Source organism: Protopterus annectens, chromosome 5.part0, assembly GCF_019279795.1.
Source record: "Protopterus annectens isolate FY-2018-M chromosome 5.part0, PAN1.0, whole genome shotgun sequence".
In the NCBI taxonomy this organism is placed as follows: domain Eukaryota; kingdom Metazoa; phylum Chordata; order Ceratodontiformes; family Protopteridae; genus Protopterus; species Protopterus annectens.
Window position 1 is genome coordinate 58,391,073 of NC_056735.1, and position 25,049 is coordinate 58,416,121.

Here is a 25,049-nt window from a genome sequence, read left to right on the forward strand (position 1 = left end):
GATTGCAAAGTAGGAGCTGTCATTGAATCTCACACTGACACAAATGTTCTCCAGGAGGGGCTGACACAGACAAACAACTGGTGTCAGAGCAATGGACTAAAATTAAATGCCAAGAATTGCATAATAGTATCCTTTGGGAAGTCATCCATCCCTGGTAACTAACATATTGACAACACACCCCTTAGAGTTGACCTAGTAGTCAGGGACTTAGGGACACACATAGATAGCAATCAAGCCTTTGATCATCACTTGTCTACAGTGGTGAGGAAATCACTCTATGTTACACAAATTATAACAAAGGTGTGGCATCTAAGTCCAAGGAAGTCATTGTCCAACTGTATTCGGCATTCATCAGACCTGTCACCTATCAAGGGTATTAGAACTCATTAGAGATTTGGGATGCATGGCTAGGCTTAAAAAGGCCCTTGTGGTTGTTAGCCTTATAAACACCTATGAACCTATAATGGTGCCTTCATCCAGATAGTCATGATAACCTCTATTTTGGTTATGACCACAATCAGAATTCTACCCTTTGTGTTACAGCCCTGACCCATTTGGGTGAACCACTCATGGTCTCAGACCACAGTCAATTCCTGCTGCTTCTTTATTACGCAGCCTAAGATCTCTTAGTATGCTGCTAACAGACTCAAATCTCAAGTATTTATGCAAGGGATTACATGGTGCACTGAGGCAGACAATTGCCTTCCTTTGCTTTAACCGTCATGGTATTTTATTGAGGTTCTGACTGTACCTGCTCCCCTGCTCCATTTGAGGATTAATGTAAGCCAAGGAACCGTGTTGGCTAGGCTTACTTAGGCCCTTGGGCCAATAGCTAGTACCTACCTATGAACATATGTTCTTACTCATCTATGACTGCATCTGATGCCTGCTTTTGACTTCATTGATGCAGCTCTAACACACTGTTCTCTGTCAATCTGTAACTGTTTATTTCCAGGCATTTCTGTGCCATCTCCCTACGAACACTTCAAAAATTCACCTGCATTTCAGCTGGAATAACTGAACACTGGGAAACTACTTGTTACATTTGTAAATCATTTTTTGGGATGGGAGCTTTTCCCACTGAGCTACCCATACTGGGAACTGCACAGCACTCCCACCACCCCTACTTCTTACCGATACTAGCACTATATATTTCCCCATTCACACTTACATTTTCACTATTTTGATGGTCAGTTTCTCATGTTTCTTTCATGCCAGACATGTCCACTTCCTGTCTAGCCTTTTTTCATCTCCACCATCTGGGCAATGTTACCCAACCACTCTCTGAGTCACCCTTGTTTTTTTTTTTCTTTTTTTTTGGTCTCTGATATGTTCTACTTATATTTTTATATCCTGTCTATTACCTTAATACCTGCATCCTCTTCTGCCTCTGTGAACCCCCCCCCCCTTCCAAACAGTTCAAAAGTAGACTCATTAGTCTATAACTGAAAGCACACTCACTAGTCACTATCTTTTCTAATCCAGCACTGAGTACTACAGTTCCTTCTGGGCTAAGAATGCATCCTTTGCTTACAGTGATTCACTCTGCCTCGTCTACCTTCCACCCCCTACCACTTCGAACTCTTAAGCTGTTGCAGAGTATCATCCTGTAATAGCTAGTTGTACAGCTCTGACTCCCTCTCCAGTCCTTTGTTCTTCTATGTGTAATAGCTACTGGTACAGCTCAGACTCCCGCTCCAGTCCTTTGTTCTTCTATGTGTAATAGCTACTGGCACAGCTCGGATTCTCTCTCCAGTCCTTTGTTCTTCTATGTGTAATAGCTACTTGTACAGCTCAGACTCCCGCTCCAGTCCTTTGTTTTTCTATGTGTAATAGCTACCGGTACAGCTCAGACTCTTGCTCCAGTCCTTTGTTCTTCTATGTGTAATAGCTACCGGTACAGCTCAGACTCCTGCTCCAGTCCTTTGTTCTTCTATGTGTAATAGCTACTGGTACAGCTCTGACTCCTTCTTCACTCCTTTGTTCTTCTATGTGTAATAGCTACTGGTACAGCTCTGACTCCCTCTTCATGGCAGAATTCTCCCATCTCCATGGCTATGCTGGCAACCACCTCAACTGACTCCTTTGACAGGTGACTGGTGCTTAGGAGCACCATAACATATGACTGCCCCTCCTCTTTGGTGATCTCCTGGGACATGTCCTCCCTTACTCGTACTGAGTTTAAGCTCTGTCACCTGTTTCAGTGAAACCTGAGTGGTCTACCACTTGTCAAGTCTCTTAACTCCCTTTACAATGGAATATCCACTCACCCAATCCCCTCTTCTCAGCTCCTCACTTGCTAGCATCTCTTCTTCTTTCCAGTCTCACTTTGTCTTTTCTCCAACCTTCAGTCTACTACAGCCCCTCCCATATTGTCCCATGAAACGCCTCCTTTTTTCCCTGCAGACTCCCAAATGTCTGACTCTCAAAAAAAACATGAGTCAAAAAGCTGCCCACATCCTTAGCACTTTACAAATCTCTTTTTCCACTCTTACTGTTTAGTCAGTGATGCTATTTTTCTGTTGCATTCTTTAGTTATCTAATTTATTATTATTATTATTATTATTATTATTATTATTACTATTATTATTATTATTATTATTACTATTATGATTATTATTACTATTGCTATTAGTACTACTACTACTGTTTTGCCTTCCTAAGTAATTCAATCTCAACTGTTATCCTTCACCTGCTATTATCACTTAATTTATTTTACACCAACTATGCAAAGCATGTTTTTCTAACAAGCCTTTTAAAAGAAAATATATATTCCACACCTAATTCAGTAAAGTGTACTCTAAAGTTTAATACTACATTTGTGAACACTGCAATAGATTGGCAGACTTCATTAATATACATTATCAATTCAAAATTTCTTCACTAATTATAAATAAAACAATAAATCAACAAAATGTATTAACCTAAATCATTGTACAATGAACAGTTGTGTAAGACAGAATAATAATTTCAAATCAGTAAATGGAATTGCATTTAAGTCAATAAAATGAACACTAAACTAAATTAAACATTGCCCAGTTCTTAATATATGCTTGAGTCAGCAGCTGAATGAAAAATAATAAAGTACTTGTGAGATATTCCAGTATGTTTTATATTATATTCTGCTGTTATCCACACCCTTCATTTACTTTCTCCCCTGTATTTCCCCAAAAAGTCACTATAGTTCCTGGGTGCAAACTGTTTTGCCCCCATCAACAACCCCCTTTTACTAAGAAAACAAATTAATAAATAAAACTGTATATAATCTAATCCCTCTTTCCTCTACCTTTGCATAAAACAGCTCACGTGGGGTTGAGTTTCAGCTTCCAAACTATTGAAACATCAACCCGATTAACTCTGTCTCCATGCAATCTGGAATGGATAGAGCTGCCCTAAATATCACATTTTCTGTAATATCACTGATTTAATAAGATAACTTTTGTCTAGCATGGAATGTTGCATCCTTTCCACTTATTACTAATATTTTTTGTCTCTCCAGCCATTTCCTTCAAATCTTGTTTCAAAACATTCCATTCTTCAGTCCCTGTACCTAAAATGTCAGTTGTAATCCCCACAAATCTCATACATTTCTTTTGTTTTAAAGCCAAGCTTATTCTGCTCAAAACCCATTTCAAAAGATCCATTACTAATGGAATTAACTTTGCATCTTTTATTATACATGCTACATCATCTTTGTACAGTATGCATAACACAACTTCATAATGAAATAACACAATTAATTAAACAAGCAAATAAGCAAATAACACTATCCATTTCCTCTTAGAAAACATAAGGTCACCAAATGGATAGTCAAGAAGGTGTAAACAGGAAACAGGCCAAGTACAGACCCTGCTGGTACTCCCAGATTACAAAAAAAATTTAAACATTATCCTTAATTTTATTTTTAATAGAGAAGTATTGCTTGCACAACCGTTCACATACCCATGGGATTATGTAAGAGGTAAGATCTTGAGAAAGCTTTCATAATGGTGCAATGAAGTATGGAACTGAACAGTTTTGCTAAATACAGGAAAATGGTATATACTGGAATACTGCTGTGTAAAGAATTAAGTACTGTGGGCGGCCACGGTGGTGCAGTGGTTAGCATTGCCGCCTCACAGCAAGAGGTTCTCCGGTTCGATCCTCGGCTGGGGTGCCTTCTGTGCGGAGTCTGCATGTCCTCCCTGTGGTCGCGTGGGTTTCCTCCGGGTGCTCCGGTTTCCTCCCACATCCCAAAGACATGCTGCAGGTGGATTGGACACTCTAAATTGGCCCTAGGTGTGCGCGTGAGTGTGCCTTCTGTGGAAGGTTGGGCACCGGGCTGGCAACTCGACACCGTAAAACTCCACTGCCATTCAATGTGCGGACAAGGTGATCCGCTGTGGCGACCCCTAAGCGGGAAAAAGCCGAAAGAAGAAGAAGAAGAAAGAATTAAGTACTGTGCTATAAACACTAATCAGAAAGGTTCAAGAATGCCTCCTTCAGAACATGTTGATGGTAGAAGCCATTTTTAATAATACCCATTAAAAACATTTTCCTAAAATGCTGGTTAGGGATAATAGGTTTGTAATTTGATTTATTAATAGCACCTTCTTTAAATATAACTTTTATTTTACCCATAATACAACTTTAAGGTACATTCCCTACTTCTAAGTGTGATTATTAAAGGTGGTTTAAACATGATAAAATGGAATCCCTGAATTACGCAAGAGAATAGCCATTCAACCCATCTGAACCTTGCATCAGGAACTCACCTGATTTTATTCAATATTTAGCTGTATTATGCAGTAGCGTTGTTCCCTCACAGCAAGAGGTTCTCCCGTTCGATTCTCGGCAGGATCGCCTTCCGTGTGGAGTATGTATGTCCTCCCCACGGTCGGGTGGCATTCGAAAGACATGCATAGAATAGGCGTGCCTTCACTGATGGTTGGGCATCGAGCTGGCACCTCGGCACCCATAAAAAATCTACTGCCAATCGTTAGTGGACAGGAGTTCTGCTGTGGCGACCCCTAACCGGGAAAAGCCGAAAGAAAAACAACATTAGACAAGATTTATCCTTGGTCATGAAGAACGTAAGCACATCAGAATCCTGAAAAATCATTGGCTGGAAAAGATTTAACAAGTAATTCAACAATAATTTTCTGATCTGCAGTTAAGGGTCATATTAGTGACCATGCCACCCATAAAATGTCTTGTATGTTTATAAATGTTTTCCTATTAGCAGCTGAATATCTAGCAAAATGTTGAACATATTTATATGCATCCTTCTTGCCTTCTTAATGTTTGCTTTCAAGCCCTTTTAAGGTTTGTTATATCTTTCTTTGTTACTTAATTAGTGAAATCAAAATAGTATTTTCCTTGTAAGTTTTTGCAGGGTCTTATTCCAACATGACTGACTCTTTTCTTTAAGTAATGACTGCTACTAGTAGAACATATTTTGCAGGTAAATCAGTCAATGTTTGGTAATAGCAATACCAACTTTCTTCTTCTGTCAAATTTACCATATGCATTTTTCAACCCACATGAACAATTCCTGCTTCATGTTGCTACAACTTGCTTCATAACACTTCTTTGCCAAAAACAGTGGTAACCACTTCCTGTGTTGAGCCTGTGGAACAGTCCAGAACATATTTCTGTGGTTTAATGATCTCACTGGCTGCAATGGAATAACATGTTCTGTTTTAATATTTGCAATGATTAATACAATATCATTAGCCAGGACCATAGCATAGAGGGATAATGCTCAGACTAGAACTTAGGTGACCAGGGTTCGATTACCAGCTCAGGTATCTGAGGCACTAACAAGGAGGATGTGAGTGCCATGCCAAGGATGGAGGGGGAAGGCAGGTGTATGTGGCACAATAATGAATCAGATTTCTGTAACACAGGCTTGAGAAGCTACAGCAAATTCCTATATGGCGGGTGGGGCAATTTGCTGACACCAGGTCATTAAAGAACCAAGGAGAACATCAGCACAGTCCACTCATTGCATATCCCACCCAGTGGGTCTTACCAGACATATGTCGGGTGGGAATGATAGGTAAAAACAAAACCACTCCCAGCAAGCAGTATGATGTGGACATGGGACACCTTGATCTCCTAATCATCACCAACCCTGACTGATGTTAAGCTAGGGGAGGCCAAGAAGAACTGGTAGACTCAGCTAATAAGAACAGGCACTGGAGTCTGTTGATGGTCAACTCTAGAAAAGGCAGCAAAAAATTTATATTAATAATATTGTCTTGTCTAGTACCGAAATTAAGATGTTACTTACCCATAAAAATTTTCATATTGTTTCTTCTGTCAGTTTATTCAATTTTAATGAGAAATGCAAAACACATTTGACATAACTAGATATACCATCCTCGAATCAATCATGCCTATAATAAATGATAACCAACATACCATGGAATGGTGAATGAACATGTCTGCAGTGATCCTATGCCTTCTTGCACTGGGCCCTCCATCTTTGGGAAACCTCACTTCCTGAAGGTAAACTATCATCAGAGCAGTACAGGAGGCCTTCTCCATAGTCAGGTTAGCAGATGTAATTAGAACGAATAAGGCAATGACCCCAAATTTGCTGAGAAATGTTCTAATCATACCTGGTATTACAGTTACAGATTTTGTAAAATCACTTCCATACAATCTTACCTTGACCGCTCCCTTATCAATGCAAGGTGCAACTCCTCTGAAAGATTTGGAAGGATGTACACCAATCCACAAAGGTTATGGTTTTTTATCTTGCCTAGAACACAGCAATACCTCCTGTTGCAATAGTTTGGGCTGGTTTCCAATAGTTATTGGCAATGCCCATTAAACATAATTCAAGCACATGCTGTTGGGGATTGCTGGTGAAAGGCTCAGTGTGGGGGATTCTCATTGGTAGTTTGTGTTGTATGGGGGATTCTCATTGGTAGTTTGTGTTGTAACTGTTAAATTCCACCTGTATTTAAGCCTCGCGTTTGCACACAATGAGGGTTAGTGCTGCACTGTATACTAGCAAACTCCTAGAAATCATTTTCCTTAGATGTCTGTCAGCTAAACCCTCCCAAAAAAGAAGTTATGTACTCACCATAATGTTCCATGTTTGTAGTCCGTCTCGCCCTTCATTCTTACATATGGGTTTGGAGCCGATCCTCGGCTCTGACTCGGCCTGTTACAAAGCTCAAAGTCTCTTAGTTGGCTCGTGGCTAGGTAGGTATCTCATAGTGCACTAGTGCAATCCCCAGATCTTGTTTGCTGCTAAACTATAGAAAGACAGAACTAAGGTTATCCAGAAAGAACAACAATAATGAAAGGTCTCCACCTTACCAAAGTAAGACTATCCTGTCTCCAGATCTTTCCAGGATGGGGGTAGGTGGGTGGGTTCATAAGAATGAAGGGCAAGATGGACTACAAAATGGAACGTTATGTTGAGTACATAACTTCTTTATGTTGTGTAGTCCTATCTCACCTTCATTCTTACTAATGGGACAGCGTTCCTAGCACCTTATTCTTGGGTGGCTCACGGGAAAATACTCCTGAGTACCGTGGAACCAAAGGAGGGTCTACCCCTTGAGGTCAGGTCCAATTTGTAATGAGTAATAAAGGTATGAGGGGTAGCTCAAGTTGCTGCTGCACAGATACTGTCAATTGGAACTCTGGCTTAGAAGGCAGCAGATGTAGACTGGGATCGTGCAGAATGAGCCTTAATCTTTAACGGTAGGGTTTTTCCATTGGAGGAGTAAATGAAATAAATACAGCTTGAAATCCAATTAGATAGGGTCACTTTAGAGATTGGCAGACCTATTCTAGATTCAGAAAAGGATACGAACAATTGGTCTGACTTTCTAAGTTCCTTAGTCTTGTGAAGGTAGAACCGTAACTACCTGTGAACATCCAGTTGATGAAATTTGTATTCTGCAGCATTTGAATGATTAGGGAAAAACACAGGTAATTCTATGGTTTGGTTCAAATTAGTCTGAGAGCAAACTTTAGGGATACAGGAAGGATTTGTATGAAGGAAAACTCTGTCTTTGTGGAAAATCAAATGAGGCTTAATAGACAGTGCTTGTAACTCTGATACTCGTCTAGCTGATGTGATGGCTACTCGAAACAAGGTCTTCCAAGACAGAAACTTCAATAGGCATGAATGTGCGGGTTCAAAGGGCAGAGCAGTTAGTTTGGACACAACAACATTTAGATCCCAGGGAGATACCGGTTCCTGAAAGGGAGGTCTCAGCAAAGTAGTGCCTTTAAGGAAGGTTTTACACAATCTGTGGGACATCAGGTTAGATTCATGTAGTCCCAATTTAAAATTAGATATCGCTGCCAATTGGACCCTAATTGTGGCAGCAGCAGATTCATGATAGAAAAGTTCAGACAAAAATTCTAAAACCATAGGGGTGGATGCAGTGTAAGGATCTACATTCCTTTTTTTAGCCCAGATAGAAAACCTTCTCTATTTGCTAGTGTATAACTTCCTAGTGGAAGGTTTATGCGAAGACGTAAGGATGTGGGTCACAGCAGGTGAAAAATCATGAAACCTGACTAGGGATGGAATTGGAGAAGCCATGCTGTCAAACTGAGAGTGTGGAGGCAGGGTTGAAGGGAGCTTGATGTGTGTCAAGAGGTCTGGCATTGGGTCCAGAGTCCATGGATCATCTAGTAGATGAGGCCCGAGAAAGGGGAACGAAATCTGAAGAGGCCAGTAAGGAGTGATGAGAATCATTTTGCTTCCCAATAACTTTGCTTTCTGAATCATTTTGGATATGAGAGGAAAGGGAGGGGAAAGCATAAAGGAGTCCCAGGAGCCAATCTTGAACAAGAGCGTCTCTCGGTGACTCCCCCGGAGGGGGGATAAGGGAGAAGTAGCTGCTGCATTTGGAGTTGATCGGACTGGCAAAGAGATCGCAGCAAGGCTGTCCCCATTTGCGGAAGATCTGTTCCTCTATTTCCTGATTCAGAGACTACTCGTGAGGCATCAAGATTACCCTGCTGAGCTTCTCGGCTATAACATTGGTTGTCCCCGAGATATGTGTTGCCACTACAAAATGTTGAGAAGAAATTGCCCACTTCCATACATGAAGGGCCTCTCGACAAAAGGGGTAAGATCTGGTTCCTCCTTGCTTGTTGAGATACCACACCACTAACATGTTGTCTGATTGGATTGCTATCGTCCCTAGAAGAAGAAAGTCATGAAGTGCTTGCAATGCTAGAAGCACTGATCTCATTTCTAGGACACTGATATGCAGGTGAGCCTTGTGATCTTGCCATATGCCTTTGACAGTCATTCTTAGATAATGCCCCCTCCCACCCTATCTGTGAGGCATCTGTGGTCACAGTAGCAATAGGTTGGTGAGGAAGGAATGGAGTGCCTGTTGTCAGCTGGTCGGGTTGAATCCACCAACGCAGGTCCTATTTGCAAGACTCTGTTATGAAGATATGGTGAGATAGAGGCAGCTATTGAATGGACCACTGGGAAGATAGAAGCCACTGGAGAAATTGCATATATAATCTGGCTAGAGGGACTCATGTTATGGTGGAGGCCATAGTCCCTAAGAGTTTCAGCACTGTCTTTGTCTTGACTTTCTGTAGAGGAAGTAAGTGAGAATTTGTTGTCTGAGGTTTTGAATTCTTTCTGCAGGTAGATGAGCTAACATGGCGACTGTGTCTATTTCTGCTCCATAAAAGTCACAAAATGAGAGAGCGATAAGGCAGACTTTTCACAATTTATTGTAATCCCCGGCTGGGAACAAATCTGGATGGTGGAATCTCTGGTTTGTAGGAGTAGATGCCTGGTGGTGGCAGTCAGGAGCCAGTCGTCCAGGTAAGGAAACACTTGGAATCCTAGATGTCTCAGGTGAGCTGTCACTACTGCCATACATTTGGTGAACACCCTAGGGGCTGTGCTGAGACCAAATGGCAGAGCACACAATTGGTAGTGACTGGCTCCCAGCTGGAAGCATAAGTGATGCCTTGATGTTCTGTCCATTTTTATATGGTACCACACATCTTGGAGGTGTATGGAGCACATCCAATTGTCTTTCCCTAACAGAGGGAGTATAGACTGCAATGTCACCATCTGGAACTTGGCCTTCTTTACAGATTTGTTTAGTTTGCTGAGGTCCAAGATGGGCCTCCAGTCCCCTGTACATTTTGGCACTAAAAAGAATCAGACATTCATAGGTTCATAGGTTCATACTAGGCTATGTGCCCTAGGGCATTTATAAGCCTAGCCAGAGTGTGTTTGGCTTTCGCCACCCATTTTAAAATAATTTTGCTATGCCCTTTTTCGAGGTTAGTATACTGTGCCTCTGTCTAACAGTGACACAGAAGTGATACCCGGGGTAAACCTACGATCTCCCATCAACTCATCAAGATTCCTCTTGAAGAGAGTCAATGAGGGACTCTGCCTAACCTGGACTGGGATTTTATTCCAGAGTGAAGGGAGCCTCTGAGTTATGAATCTGTCCCTCCAGCATGTCCTATTTATTTCAGTGCTGAGGTTCAAGTCTCTCGAGCGTGGCTCGATGGGATTTGGATTTTCTGAGGTGCAGCATGTCCATTAATTCCGGGTTGGACATGGCTTTATACGTCCGGCACAGATCGCCTCTGAGCAGGCGGTATGCCACTGAGTAGAGCTGGAGTTTCTTTAACCGGGCAGCATATGGCATCTGTTTGAGCCCTTTGATCCTCTTGGTGAGGTACTTTTGGGGTCTTTCCAGTTGCTGCAGGTGTCTGGTAAGGTACATCCCAAAAGGGCATTGTACTCAATTATGGGCCTGATGAGGGATGAGTAAAGAGGCACGATGACCTCCCCTGATCTAGATGTGAATCCCTTCATGATTAGGTGGGCTATATAAAATGTTTTTCTAACCACTTTGGCCACATGGTTGTCAAATGAGAGATTGCTATCAACTTGGGTTCCCAGGTCCCTAATTACTTCTTCTGTACTTAATGGATTACCACCTATGTGGTAATTTGTGGGCACTTTGTTTTTGCCAAAGGGGATGACTATACACTTTCTGGCATTTAGCTTGAGGCCATGGCTCTGGCACCAGTTGTCTGTTTCTATGAGGCCCTTTTGGAGGATGCTTGTGTCGGCTGGAGTGTTGATTATGGCGCCCAGTTTGCAGTCATCTGCAAACTTGGTCAGCCACAGTCCTTCCATGTTGGCCTGTACCTCCGAGAAATATATACCGAACAAGAGAGGTCCCAGGACTGAGCCTTGTGGGATGTCACTTGTAACTGGTTTGGAGTCTGACATGGCTCCAGCAATTCTAACCATGTGGGTTCTGTCCTTGAGCCAGTTTGCAACCCATCTAGTGACATAGGGATTTATATTTAAGCTGGTGAGCTTATCTATAATGCCCGAGTGGGGTATTGTATCAAAGGCTTTTGCGAGGTCCAGGTAGGCTGTGTGGACCACCTTCCCCTCGTCAATGGCCTTAGTGACTGTTTCAAAGAAATCAACCAGGTTTAAGAGGCAGGATCTGCCATTAACAAAGCCAAACTGGGTAGGATCCAGTTTAAGTAGGTCCCCAATATCTTTATTTATGAGGCCCATGATGATCCTTTCCATAGCTTTGCAGACCAAGCTAGTCAGGCTTATGGGGCGATAGTTTCCAGGATCTGTTGAGGCACCACCTTTGTGGAGAGGGACCACTGTTTCTGTATGCCACTCTTTGGGTACATATCCTGTAGTAAGGCTGAGATTGAACAGTAGTTTTATGTTTGGGTTTAGCTCTTCTTGGAGTTCATGTAGGACGCAGCCCGGGACACCGTCTGGTCCCATTGATGCTGTGTTTTTTGCTTTGGAGAGGGCAGCTCTTACCTGGGCATCTGAGATGTCAGGGGGGCAGCACTCTGCTGGGATAGATATTTGCTCTTTTGGTGAGGAGGGAGGGAGAAGTTTTTGCTGAACCTGTCAGCTAGGATGTTGGCAATGTCTGTGGGTTTGGTGTATTTTTTGTCATTTTGGACTAATTCTGAGCATATCTGGGAATTCCCACCCAGGTTCCTAACATAACTAAAGAAAGCCTTGTGATTATCCTTAGTGTCCTGTGCAATTTTTCTCTCGAAGCTGGCCTTAGACGATTTTATGAGTGCCCGTAGTTTTTTGCTAATACTGATCAGAGATGCCTTCCCTTTTTGGGATTTTGCTCTATCATGTAGTAGCTTCCGCCTTCTATTGTATAGTTTGTTTATGGCTGGGGTCCACCAGACAGGACGTCTGCCTTTGGAGGATTGGGACTTGGTTTTATTTGGGATTGCATGATCCATGCATTCCTGGAGGTGTTCATAGAATGCGTTTATAAAGGATTCTGCGGTCTGAGTCGTATTTTCCAGAGGCCCGGGGGCTTTGAAGGATTCCACCTCGGTTTTGAGGAGTGTGAAATTTGCATTAGAGAAGTTTTTCAATGTGGTTTTCATGGCAGGGGGTGGAGTCGGGATGTGAATATCCAGTGAGATTAGTTTATGGTCTGATCTTACCAATGAGGGATACATTTCTGGTCTGGAGCATAGAGTCCCCATGTTGGTGATGATCAGGTCCAGTATGTTTTCCCCTCTTGTGGGAGTGGTAACAAGTTGTTCCATAGCATTTGAGTTTATAAATTCTCAGAACCTTTGGGCTAGGGTGTTGGAGTTAGAGTAATGCTCCCAGTCTATGTTTGGGTAGTTGAAGTCACCCAATATAATGGTGTTTGGAGAGTCCTTCATATTTTCCAGGGTTCCCAGGAAGGCCGAGTGGGGTTCCTGGGTTTGGGACGGTGGTCTGTAGCAGGCTATAAACTGGAAGGCAGTTTTACCCACAGTTAGTTGCACATGGATAGTCTCTGATGCTTCATGCTGTGCCACCAACCTGGAGGTGTGGGTATCTTTGACGAATATTGATACCCCCCCTCCTTTTGTGGTTCGGTCCAAGTTTTGGGGCCGAAAAGCATGGTATGAGGTATAACCTGGTAGTGCTGGGATGCTCTCGGGAACCTTGAACCAGGTTTCTGTTACTGCACAGATATCGATGTTCTCCATGCTAAGGAGAGTTTTGAGTGCATGCATCTTGAGGTTTAGACTTCTGGCGTTGAGTAGCATTACTCTTAGTTTCTTTTCCCTTGTGATATCTATGGAGGTGGGTTTGTCTTTTGAGCCTTGCCTAAAAAAGGCACTATAGGGGTAGCAAAAGCCTTTGCCAATATCCGAAAGCCCAGGGGTGAAAGGTGCAAGCCGTCCCTAGTGAAGCATCGTGGCTTGTCGAGCATGTCATCCCAGGCTGACAGGCATTGGATCCCCTTTGAATGACACCAATACTTAAGCCAATTGTTGAAATTGATCATCTTGTCTTCATATCATGGCATCATTCTTGGTGAGGGTAAGATGCTACTCAAGGTCAGGGTCATACCAGCCTGGGCTACATGCTCAGAGAGCTGCTCTATGTCTCTTTTCATGTAGTCCAGGGAGGTACGTCTCAGGTCATTCACACCAGCATGGATAATGACAGTCATATTTGTACTTGCCTTGGAGTGACCTGAGTGCTTGTGTTATGTGGCGGATCCTAGCGCCCAACAGGCAGCTCACCATGACCTTCTCCTTGTTCAGCCTGCTGAGCGGGACGTCAGTGTGCCTGACAATAGAGTCACCTATTACAAGTGTATCAGGTGTGTTGTTTAGCCTTTAGCCAACGTAAGTTGCAAATCCTATCTGGTCTGTGGGGACGGTTTGGATGACTCTCTTTGCAAGCAACTTTTGCACTTCTACAATTGCTTGATCCCTGTGATTGGGTGGAACATCTGGGATCTTCTTGGGAGTATGGGGTGGAACAGACAAGGGTATGGAGTAACCTCTCATGATTATTCTTTGCACCCATTTGTCTTGGGTGATGTTTAGCCAGGCTTCTGGATACAAAGATAGGCGACTCCTGACTGGCTTCAGAGAAGCACAGCTAGGCCCCACATCAGGAGCGCTGACAGGGATGCCTCGAAATGAATCACGGCCTCCATGGTTTTGCGGATCACCCCTGCCTCTAGGGCAACATCTACCATTAGCTCCTCCTCCTCTGCCTCTGAAGGAGGTGTCACCCTGTGCATCCGGCAAAAATCTCTGGGATTTCTTGAACCACATCTTACCACCTCTCTGACCCTTGGGATATGGTCTAGAGGGGACGGTAAAATGTACTCCCATGGCAGAGGGAGTTTTCCCTTCCTGTTCACACCTGGTGAGTGTATCTTTTACCTTAGGTCCCAACAATGAAGAACCATCAAAGAGGGCATTGGTAAAGGTAGACTTGAAAGGCTCTGCAAAATTACATAAGCGCATCCAGGAGTGTCTCCTAAGGGAAACTCCTAAACCCGCTACCTTGCTTGCTCCGTCAGCTGCATAGGAGATCAGCCTCATGGAAGAGTTCACGATGGAATTTAAGGTGGACAACTGAGCAGACACCTTCTCAGGTACTCCTTCAGTAGATGTACCTTGAAGAGTATCTCCTAACTTCTTGAGGAGATGTCTTTGAAGCCTGTAAAATGTGTGAGATAGTTCAGCGATCTGAGAGTAAAAGCCGCTGAAGAAAAGATATACTTCCCATATCTATCCATTGTTCGAGACTCCTTATTCGGCAGATGGACAGATGAAGAAGTCTTCGCTAGCTCCTTCTTAGTGGCCACCACCATGGCATCTACAGGCACGCCCTTGGACAAAAAATCTTTCTCTTTAGGGGCAGACAGAAATTTATTGGGTCTTCTGGAAACTGGCTCTATGGCATCAGGTGTCTCCCACACCTTCCAACTAACCAGGTCTAAAAGTTAATTGAAAGATGGAGACACCCAAGAGGCTGAAGGCTGAGACCTGAAAGCCTTCAGGTACACTGACTCCTCATCAGAAGGGATGACTGTGGGCCAGCCGCCTCTCTGCTTAAGGATCTCTAAGATATCTACAAAGGAGACATCATCAGAGGACAACTTGGGGGACCCTTCTGACTCCTCAAGGTCAGTGTCTGAAGTGATGGAATCATCCGGGGTGTCTACATGCTTCCTCTTGCATGTCCTCTTCCGAGGGGGCTCCTCAGAAGAATACCCTGGGGAGGTCTTGGAAGACTGGGGGCCACCCAATGGGGGGCTCCTGAGGCTGCGTCTCTGCTGTCGAACGAGAGAGTAGGTGCTGAGACAGAGGTCGGTGCTTGAGGGGGGAGATCGTCAGTACCCTTGTGTGGAGCTGATGAGTGAGACAGCACACTCCTCATCCTCTCAAAAGCAGATCTCTCCAGCTCCAAAGACAGTCTCAGTTCTGAGGAAATAGAGGTAGTCAGCGGCTCCAAAGTGACCAGCTCCGAGATGGATGTAGGGTCTAAGCTCACCCTAACCAATGCACCGAAAGGGAGACTCGGAACCGAAGAGGTTCGGGTCCAAGTTTCCCTGTCGGGCCCGACCGGTGAGCTTTGGCTCCTAGACACTACGGACAGCGCTGAAGGTGTCAGAGTGGAACTCGGCTCTGAGACAGCCATGAGGGGAACTGGAACCAAGGGATCCACAACAAGTGGCACCAAAAGCTCTGACTCCAAAGGCCCGACTCAGCTCAGAGAAGGAACCACAACAGGGATGATGGACTCAGGTGGCTCCAGAACTGACTGGGTCAGAGCCAACAACAATTTGAGCAAAGTAGATGACTTCAGGAGTCTAAGCACTACTCTCTCCACATCTTCCTCTGACAAGCTCTTGGAGGATCTGGATGACAGGGTAGGTGATCTGGATCTCTGTAAAATTGGAGATCTCAAGGTTGGGGAGACTGGCAAAGAATCTCTAGACTGGCTCCGATGTAATTTTTCAGTAGTCAGCCCTGAAAGGCTTGGGGCTGACACTGCAGTGCCAACATCGACAACCTCGACCAACTCCGAGGACAGTGGAGCCGAGGAGGTAGAAGTCTCATCAAGTTTAGATTGTTCCTGAGGAGGTTCCGAAACACTTGTCGGTGCCGGCGAATGCCTCTTGGCCGACTTGACCTTCTATTTCTTGGATGAATGTGACTTAGATGAAAAAGAAGAACTCTCTAAGTCCTCCTCGAAGGAAGGCTTGAGGAGACCTTTCAAAATTAACTTGTTCGTCCACTTCTGGAGAAATCTGCAGCTAAAGGAATGGCAGAATAAACAGGTTTCCTGCAAATGAATGGCTCCGCAACAATATACACAATTACTATGGCCATCCGTAATTGACATCTTCTGGGAGCACTTTATGCAGTTTTTGAAACCCGAAGGTTTGTGGACTTTAGACGCTTTAGACATGTTGAACAGCTATATAATAAAACAGGTACCCAACAAGACACTAGGTCCTTTAACTTAAACAGACCTAGCTGGATAGGCTAAGTTGTAGAAAGGCCAGAAACTTAGTAGCAGGCAAAGTATCGAACAAATACTGCATGCAAGCTTTAAATTTCTAAATTGAGAAAACAAAGGCCTTAATATAAACGCGGACCCACAGAGAAAAAACCCTGTATCAACACTAGTGAAAAACACTGCACACAATATAATATATATATATATATATATATATATATATATATATATATATATATATATATATATATATATATATATATATATAAAATAATAATAAAATGAGAAAACAAGGTCCTAACAAAAAGTGGACCTATGAAATATTAACATTAATAAAACTAGCACACAGGATACCAAATGGAGAACAACAAGGGCCACTGGCCAACATGTTCTCCACAAACTAACTAGTGAAAGGGCAAAAGCACTTCTACACACTTCCTATACACTTCTAACACTACTAAGCACTATCTAATAATAAGATAACTAGCTATAGAATGAGTAAAGTGATAATAAAGACAAAAAGTTTAAACTTAGCCATGGCCAAGCAAGAAGCACTTCTGAACTCGTAGACGCGGCAAATGAGATCTGGGGATTGCACTAGTGCACTATGGGATACCTACCTAGCCACAAGCCAACTAAGAGACTTTGAGCTTTGTAATAGGCCAAGTTGGAGCCAAGGATCAGCTCCCAACCCATATGTAAGAATGAAGGTGAGATAGAACTACAGAACATCTTCCCTGTTGCACTGCAGGCAACCAAACAGAGCCTCAGCTGAGTAATGAGCAGTATCACTACACTTCATCCCTAATCCTCAGTAGAATACATCCCCATTAGCTAGACAAGTTAATCCTACAAAAAAAAAAAAAAAAAAAAAAAAAAAGCTGATACAATTGCCCACTCCCAAAATAGTACTTTACATTTGTAACCTGCTACAATGGACAGTCAGTTTCCCAACATTTCTCCAGTCAGCCTGATTGATATGGGCATCCTGTGACAATGTAGTAATTGCCTCATATTTACTGACAACCTTTTGCTCACAATATGTGAGAGATGTAACTACACCATGAAACTGGAATCAATCCTCTCATGTAACAAGAATCAAGACATCAAACAGGTTGTCAGCGCATACCTCTCCCAGCACACACACTTCTCCCAGCATGCACACCTCTCCCAACATGCACACCTCTCCCAGCATGCACACCTCTCCTAGCACGCATACCTCTCCCAGCACACACACCTCTCCTAGCACGCATACCTCTCCCAGCACGCACACCTCTCCCAGTATACATACCTCTCCCAGCACACACACCTCTCCCAGCACACACACCTCTCCCAGCATGCACACCTCTCCCAGCATGCACACCTCTCCTAGCACGCATACCTCTCCCAGCACACGCACCTCTCCCAGCATGCACGCACACCTCTCCCAGCACACACACTTCTCCCAGCATGCATACCTCTCTCTCCCAGCACGTACACCTCTCCCAACATGTATACCTCTCCCAGCACACACACCTCTCCCAGCACACATACCACTCCCAGCACGCACACCTTTCCCAGCACACACGCACACCTTTCCCAGCATGCAAACCTGTCCCAGCATGCATACCTCTCCCAGCATGCACACCTGTCCCAGCACAAACACGTCTCCCAACATGCATATCTCTCCAAGCACACATACCTCTCTCTCCCAGCATGCATACCTCTCCCAGCATCCATACCTCTCCCAACATGCATATGTCTCTCTCCCAGCACACACACCTCTCCCAGCATGCACACCTCTCCCAGCATGCATACCTCTCTCTCCCAGCATGCACACCTCTCCCAGCACGCACACCTGTCCCAGCATGCATACCTCTCCCAGCACGCACACCTGTCCCAGCACACACACCTCTCCCAGCATGCATACCTCTCCAAGAACACATACCTCTCTCTCCCAGCACTCACACCTCTCCCAGCATGCACGCACACCTCTCCCAGCATGCACATCTCTCCTCTCACAAAATACAAGGTCAAAAACCCACATAAGTGGAAGTACTCACTAAGAGGGTAGCAAAGGACCAGAGACCACTCAAGTTAAAGCAAATCACACATACTGGAACACATACAACCTGATCAACATACAGGCCCCACCTCACATAGCAACTCACATACAATTGTATCAACAAATAAGCCCCTAAAGCAAAATACCTGAAAACCTAATGCCTTGCTCATAGGTGATTCCAGAGTGAGACACACAAAAGTCCCCCTCACCAGGCTGGACAAGGAGAAGTTCACAGTTAGCTGCTTGTCATGTGCCAGGATCCATCAGATCATGCACACATTCAAGTCACTCAACAACAATTACTGTTATGACTCAGTCATAATACATGTTGGGGTGAATGACTTGAGATGTACCTTTCTGGACTATATGAAGAGACATGACTGAGCTCTCAGATTATGTGTCACAGGCAGGTATGTCCCTAGCCCTAAACACCATTCCACCTTCAGCCAGGATGATGCCTCAATATAAACAAAACATGACTGACTTCAACAATTGACTTAGCTTCTGTTGTCAATCCACGGGGATACAGTATCTGTCAGCCTGTTAAGACAGTGTGGGAAGACCATGCTGCTTTGCCAGAGATGGTCTTCACCTGTCTCCTTAAGGCTTTCAGATACTGGCAAAGACACTTGCCACCCCCATAGTGCCTTTTTTAGGCAATGCCAAAACCACACAATTCGTCATGTAAAAAAATCCACTTGAGACAAACTCAAGGTTATGCTACTTAATGTCCAAAAGAAACACAAACCAGGAAATACAAATGGAAGGTAACCAGACAACCACTCAGCAGGTACAAGTAACAACAGTTTATTGGGTTCTCAATAAAACCACACTCGAAAACACGATAGTCCACCTAGGTACTGATCCACAAATAAACCACTGATTAAGTGCTTTCGTCAGAATAACCAACTTCATCAGAATTCACATATTACAACCCAAAGGATTTAAATACCTTCCCAAAAGCAAAAACCCTGACATCACATCCTACTATTCAATCACTTCCTGTCAACTAATGCACATATTTAAAAAGAAATAGTAATACATGACTTAAATTGCCTACTCCCATTTTACAAGTGAATATCAAAATAAACACACGTCACCAATAAAATCAATATGACCTACTATATATAAATGTATATAAATATATAACAAATAACTGCAAAATGTGAACACTATAATGTAGAAAAATGGGGTAATAAACCCCAAAAATGACAGTAAAAACCTTTTAAATATAAAACAAAGCTCTTAGCTTTAACAAGGGCATAATACTTATACGCTCATTAATGCCAGGATATGAGCCTGCATTCAACTTAATTTGCCATTTTAACTCTAATAATTCTAAATAATCATCCACTGGGCCACCCCGAGGTCCCAGGTCCACATGATCAATGGCAAAAAACCTAAAAAAATGCGTTGGATATTTATACACATGATTGAAAAGTGCATTGTTTTTGTTTTTACATTGGATATCATAGCAGTGCTCATATACTCTCTGCATAAAGTCCCTTTTTGTTTTGCCCACATAAAATACGTTGCATAGCCCGCACTTAGCAATATATACCACCCTTTTCGAAAAACAAAAAAGCTTTTTACTGGGGTAGATTCGTCCAAAGTTTTTAATAAATATATATTCACCCCTCCATAACATACGGGCACTGCCCACACCTACCACATTTAAGGCATCCACTAGTTTTATTCTGTCTCTTCTGTCTTTCCAAGAGTGCTTTAAAGCTATAATTTTTTTGTAGACAATCACTGGTTTATCCCCTACAATTTTAGAGACATCCTGGTCCAGTAACATCACTGGCCAAAAATTAACCAATGTATTTTTGATTTCATAAAAATCCAAAGTGAAGGTAAGGGTACACGATCTTGAAAAAATATTGTAATTAAAATGTAATCTATCTCTAACCTTTCCACCATCTATACCACGACCACTGAATAAAATGTTAACTATTACCCCGTTCTGTCTTTTAACAGTAACCTCATTTTCAGTTTCTTTTAAAAAAATTAATAGGGTAACCTCTTCTTCCAAACAAATCAATAAGTTTATCACATTCTGTTTGGAAGTCCCCTTCATCTGATACCATTCTAGCAATTCTGATAAATTGTCCCTTAACTAGGGACTTTTTCTGATGAATCGGGTGCCAGCTCTCAAAATGTAAAAATGTATTTGAATATGTAGGTTTCCTGTACAGCTTAGAAATAAAAGTTTTACTCATATAATCTTTCACAATAGTGACATCAAAAAATTCAAGCTGTCTAAGTTGGAATTCAGGGTAAATTCTAAAAAGTCAGTGGTACTATTAAGGTATTCAAAGAACTCACCTAATTTAGTCTCACCCCCTGTCCATAAAAGGACTGTGTCATCCAAATAACAACCATATAGGATCCAATGGTCTTTGTAGCATGAGTTCATAATGTATTCCTCCTCCCAGTGTGCCAAAACCACACTGGCAAACACAGGGGCACAACATGCTCCCATGGCCACCCCTAAAGTTTGCTTAAAGAGGTGGCCATCAAAACTTAAAAAGTTATTTTCCAAAACAAGTTCCATACAGGTCCTAATGGCATGTTTGGTATCAAAACTTAAATCAGAATGCCTACAAAGATATTCATAAAACCAATCAAGCCCCTCCTCATGTGGGATTACTGAAAATAAATCCTTGATGTCCAAGGTGGCCATAATAAGGCCATCATCATACATATCTGGATGTATTCTACCTAAAAAATCCCATGAATCTTTAATAATCCAAGGTGTCTTTTCCACTAGACCTTTCAATTGATGGTCCACAAATTTGGCCAATCCATATGTTTTCGATGCCTTGGCATCCACAATCAGATGTAGAGGGGGGTTCTGGATGGATTTATGTATCTTCGGGATTGAGAACCCAATAAACTGTCATTACTTGTACCTGCTGAGTGGTTGTCTGGTTACCTTCCATTTGTATTTCCTGGTTTGTGTTTCTTTTGGACATTAAGTAGCATAACCTTGAGTTTGTCTCAAGTGGATTTTTTTTACATGAGGAATTTTGTGGTTTTGGCATTGCCTAAAAAAGGCACTATGGGGGTGGCAAGTGTCTTTGCCAGTATCTGAAAGCCTTAAGGAGGCAGGTGAAGATCATCTCTGGCAAAGTAGCATGGTCTTCCCACACTGTCTTCCCAGGCTGACAGATACTGTATTCCCCTGGATTGACAACAGAAGCTAAGTCAATTGTTGAAGTCAATCATGTTTTGTTTATATTGAGGCATCATCCTGGCTGAAGGTGGAATGGTTTTTAGGGCTAGGGACATACCTGCCTGGGACACATAATCTGAGAGCTCAGTCATGTCTCTCTTCATATAGTCCAGAAAGGTACATCTCAAGTCATTCACCCCAACATGTATTATGACTGAGTCATAACAGTAATTGTTGTTGAATGACTTGAATGTGTGCATGATCTGATGGATCCACCTATCTTGACTTAGCCAAAGCACTTCAATCCCTTACTCAGGTATCATTGAGACACTATCAGCTGGGAATTAACCCATATGTCACTAGATGTGTAGCAAACTGGCTCACTGACAGAATGCATACTGTCAAAATTGAGGAGTCAACCTCCACTAGTAGACAAGTTACCAGTGATGTACCACAGGAATCAGTGCTGGGCCCTCTGCTATTTGGAATCTACTTCCTGGAAGTCCAGAAGAAAGTAGATAACCTGTGGTTTACCAAGTTCACAGATGAATGCCAACTAAGCAAGGCCATTGAGTCCCCCAAAGATGTTAACACAATATAAAAGGGCCTAACACAGATAAATGATTGGTGCCAAAGCCACTGATTAAAACTTAACACAAAAAGTGTATTATTATCCATTTTGGCAAAGACATAGCCCCCACAAATTGCAATATTGACAGCAACTCCCCTAAGCTCAAACATATTGGTGAGAGATTTGGGAACACAGGTTGACAGTAATCTAAACTTTGACCACCATGCATCCGCAGTGGTAAGGAAAGTCTTCTCCATTGTGCATCTTATAAGCAAGGGCATAATATCCAAATGGTATAACTCATCTATACTCGACTCTCATCAGACCACTAATTGAGTACAATGCTCCATTTTGCATGTACGTCACCAGACACCTGCAGCAACTGGAGAGATCACAAAGGTTTCTTACCAAGAAAATTCAGGGCCTCCAAAACATGACCTACATGGAAAGACTGAAGGCCCTGTCTCTGTACACTGTATCCAACAGGCTGCTGATAGGTAACCTGTGTCTTGCCTACAGAGCGATCTTGCACCCCACCCTAATGGAAATGCTGCACGTCCACAAATATAATGGAACAAGAGTCACTCCCTCCAGGGATCTCAACCTAGCATGTGAGAGAAATAGAGCATGTTGGAGAGACAGATATGTCTCTCAGAGATTGCTGCTCCTCTGGAATAGCCTCCCACTTCACATGAAGCAGAGCTTCTCAATGACTCTATTTAAGTGCAACCTTAACAACTGGATGAGAGACCATAAATTCAACCAAGGGATGACACCTATGTCCTTCACAGACAGGGGCAGTCGGTGCTAATCATAGATTCGCTCTGCTTATACTGATTATCTTAATATGGTCAGCTAAGAAACAAGGGTATTACATGGCTAGGCCTGTGATGGCCATAGGACCATTAGCCTAATAACCTCCTATTAACCTATGTCTGATGTGTATCCTTTAAAATTTGACACCCCAAATCTCATTAGCTGCTTCTTGCCAGGGGCTACTATTTGTTGACAAGAGTGATGCTAAATTTTCTATCACTTCTGCTTGGCTGAATAAAATATAAGATAATCTCACATCAGCCATGCACACCTAGCAGCAGACTTCTGGACGAAGCACAGCTTTATTATTCTACCTGGCAGGAGGTATAGTGCCACCTATCTATGGGTTATGAGATTACAGCTCTTAAATTTCAAGATCATTTTTGTTGTTTGATTCTATTTTAAATTCAATTCAATTGAATTTGATTCAATTGATCTACAATTTGCATTGTGACTGCTCTTTCAAGTATGTGTCCATATAAAATGTGTGTGTGAGTGTGTGTGTGTTTTCCTGGGAGACCTGAGTTGGTATTCATACTGACTAGGGGAAAATTGGCAGTGGCACCAGGGATATTCCCCTACTCTTTTTGATAAGTGCTGTAGCATCTTTAATATCCACCTAACCTACCACCAATTCAAGCATAGTTCCTGTACAATTATTATCTGGACATTTCGATTTCTCCAATTCCTTTCATTTGTATTTGTGCAACATAGTGCAAACATATCATGTAAGCCATTTAAGTGACTTATTTATGCCAAATATGAACAAACAGCATTGACTTTCAGTGTGAATTAACATTTCTCTCACTACTGAAAACCAGTTGCACTGGGCAGTACCTTACTGTATCAGTTGTAACCCACCACTGATCAGTAGTCAGATCTTCACCCATTCGCTGATCAGGTTATCAGGAAAGACGTTTCAGGCAACTGAGAAAGCAACATATTCAGACTCAGAAAAATAAGTGCATCCTGCTGTTATCTGTCTTGTGAACATCTATTAGATGCAGCACTTTGTGAAGTCATGAGCATTTACATTACTACATATTACAATGGACTGCTGACTCATGTTCACATTTACCTTTGCTTCAGGTGATTGCATCTTACCTTTGTCTTTCCTGTTATGGGGTATTTTTAATAATGGTTATGATTTTTCCCTCTCACTTTCTTCATTTCTTTAGTGCCGCGGTGGTACGGCGGTAGCGTTGTTACCTCACAGCAAGAGGTTCTCCCGTTCGATTCTCGGCTTGGCTTGGGAGTGCCTTCTTTGTGGAGTCTGCATGTCCTCCCCACGATTGGGTAGCGTTCGAAAGACATGTGTGCGTAATTGGGCGTACCTTCATTGAAGGTTGGGCGTCAAGCTGGCACCTCTGCGTTTCATAAAAAAATCTACTGCCAATCATTAGTGGACCAGAGTTCTGCTGTGGCGACCCCTTACTGGGAAAAGCCGAAAGACAAACAACAACAACTTTCTTCATTTCTTTGCTATACATTTATATTTCGTACAAAATCATCAGTACATCACACTGAGTTTAAAATATGGCAACATTGTAAGAAAGGAGTGACCTCTAAGGAACCCAAATGATATTATATACCATGTTTTTATGTATATCATTTATCTGGACTTTGGTGTTCCTATAATGCATTGGGTCTAAATTCAACTGAGTTATTTGTAGGTCATTTTGTTGACCAGACTGGGACATCCAGTCACTACTGCCATTTTAGCTACCATAGAGACACTTTGGAAGGGTGCAACATTATAAAAGTGAAGGGTGTGTAAACCAAACGATGGTCTGTTTTAGGAAAATATTTCACAGTTGGTCACCTTATCCATGATACTGTAGTACCAGGAACATATACATGTTCCTTTTGTAGGAAAGCATTTGAAACTTTTTTTAAAACATATTGGCACTGACTATACAGTAGGTATCTGATGCAGCTTGCCTTGGGTTAGTTACAGAAGTAGTATGTCATGGCATACAGGAGGTTGTACCACAGGTAAAGAAAGAAGGTTAGACATTGGTACACTACTACTCAGGGCAAATTTGAAGCATTGTGTAGAGTTTTGTGCCCCACTACACTGGATATATAGGCTACATAGTAGTTCAGATAAGGTAACAGGTGCAGAGCCAAGCCTGTA

At 42.6% G+C, this 25,049-nt stretch overlaps 1 protein-coding gene and 1 long non-coding RNA gene across 4 annotated transcripts in view; one reads left to right on the forward strand and one right to left on the reverse strand.

Annotated features, from left to right (window-relative positions):
* Window positions 1-25,049, forward strand: part of POU1F1 (POU class 1 homeobox 1) — a 498,670-nt gene that overhangs the window by 29,532 nt on the left and 444,089 nt on the right. The gene's annotated exons all lie outside the window — the stretch shown is intronic.
* Window positions 1-25,049, reverse strand: part of LOC122802488 — a 391,877-nt gene that overhangs the window by 19,840 nt on the left and 346,988 nt on the right. The window lies entirely within an intron of this gene.